The following is a 2,282-nucleotide window of genomic DNA, read 5'->3' as shown; positions in this document are numbered from 1 at the left end:
GAAGTGTCGATAAATCGTCTACGGGCGTGTGTTACCGAGCACTTTTTCGGTGTGTGTATGAACCGAGCACCTTTTCGGTAGTGTTTTGGCCTGTTAGTGGGCGGCGAGTGTGCACCTCGCTAGGACCATTGTTTGTTGTTTGGGTACTTTAGGTACTGTGTTTGACATGCATTATAATTAAATTATATTTATTCGGAGTGCTATGTCCGGGTCCATGGACTTCGGGGTGGCATCCCATACCTCACTGAGCGATTCCCCTGTCGCTCACCCCTCACTCTTCCCCTTTTCAGGTGAGACAAACAAGTATGTGATATTTGGACGGACTTGGTGCTACTGGACTTTTCTTTCGGATTTTATTTGGGCATGGGTGAGAGTTGTCGGGTTTATGGGCTTTTATATTACGGGATATTGTTGGTGGCCCGTCGTCCTTAGTGTCAGGGAGACGGGTATCACATTGTTGTATGATGACGCGTCGGGGGTGACACGCTGTCCTCCATATAGGAGGTGAAAATAGATATCAAAGGACGCTAGCAAGAGAAATCAAGAGTACTCTAGACACTGCTATGCTACAAACCCACAATAATTTCAGAATTCTAGATAGTAACACGTACGACAAATAATCACACAAACCATCAAGCAAAAGTAGTGCAGACCTTTCTTATTCTTCCCTTGCTACAATATCCTGGGAGATAAGATGTGTAGACCCTTAGATTAATTATATTACAAAACACTAGCACTACTATGGTAGATATATGTTGTCATACCGGAAGTGGGAAACAGGGCGAGTTCAAATAAATGTTTCTGTAGTGCTCGAGACATTGTTCTTTACTCTTGCTTCCCACATACTCCGCGACCTCGGTCATGTTTCCCATGCCATACATTTCAAGTCCCTGAAGTAAGAGATACAAAAGGAAACTACAGTTTTCTGAAAGAAACAAAAATCATTGGCCACATATCAGTAAGAATATCTTAACAAAAGGAGGAGTACCTCCAGGTGAAGCATTTCATCATCTGCACTCCAGTCCGGACAAATAAGCGGGAAAGTTAGGTTTCCCTGACAAAACAAACGGATTGTAACAATTTTTATAAGAGAAAAAGACAAAAATAGCACTAAATCAAGTTTTTATTCCCAAACTAGCTTTCAAGGTCAAAAGTCAAAAAAATAGCACTTATTTATCAAAAGTCACAAACTTAGTTTTAGAGTTAAAGGGTGGGGTTTAGGATTTATGGTTTAGGGTTTAGGGTTTAGAGTTTAGAGTTTAGGGTTTAGGATTTAGGGTTTAGGGTTTAGAGTTTAGGGTTTAAGGTTTAGAGTTTAGGGTTTAGGGTTTATGGTTTAGAGTTTAGGGTTTAGGGTTTAGAGTTGAGAAATGATGTTTTGGGGATAAGATTTCAAATTTTAAAAAATAAAAAAATTAAAATTTTCAAAGGATAAACTTAGAAATGTGCTATTTTGGTCATTTTAGTTTTTGAGTGCTATTTTTGTGATATAAACTTAGAAATGTGCTATTTTGGAGATTTGCCCTTTTTATAATCTGAAGTGTGAATATAATTTTTATAAGTCTAATAGGCTGAAAAATATGAAGATAAATGGATATTTGGGTTGATGGACAAAGGATAAATCTAACAAATTATGTTTAAATAGTTACATAATACTTCCTACATTATTTTGAAAAAATGTAAGAATTGCGTCTAAACATGTGCATAACATCTCCTGAAATATTTTAGACAAATGTAAAAATTGTATCCAAATAATAAGACCACCTTTCTCAATTAATTGTAACATTTCCTATATTATTTGTAGATTTTTTTATCAACTTATTATTATTTGTAGATAAGTCTAAAGATTACATCTAGATTTAATTAAATATTTCTCATAGAACTATGAAAATTTTCTCAAATAGTTGTTGAATATTTCTATTCATATATATATATATATTCTTATTTTAATCACAAAATTATTTTTTGATGATCAAATAACTCATATTCATATAAATAGATATTTTGTCTCTTTATTACAAATACACAAAAAGAAACACTAAAGATTCCTGCAAAAAATATCTTTTAATTTTATTTTTAAATTCAGTTGTTTTTGAAAGTAGATCACAGTGATCTAAGTTGGTAGGTTCTAGTTTCGAGTGTTGCAATACAGTTTCAGACGTGAAATTTAGAAATTGCATAGAAATATCACTCCGGACGTATATTCATCTATTTCATCTTTCAAAAATCGTTTTAAGACTCGTATTCCTTATTGTTTCTATTTAATTGTTGATAGCATCGAT

This window comes from Brassica oleracea, chromosome C1, assembly GCF_000695525.1.
Source record: "Brassica oleracea var. oleracea cultivar TO1000 chromosome C1, BOL, whole genome shotgun sequence".
NCBI classification, from domain to species: domain Eukaryota; kingdom Viridiplantae; phylum Streptophyta; class Magnoliopsida; order Brassicales; family Brassicaceae; genus Brassica; species Brassica oleracea.
Note: the sequence above shows the minus strand (reverse complement) of the source record.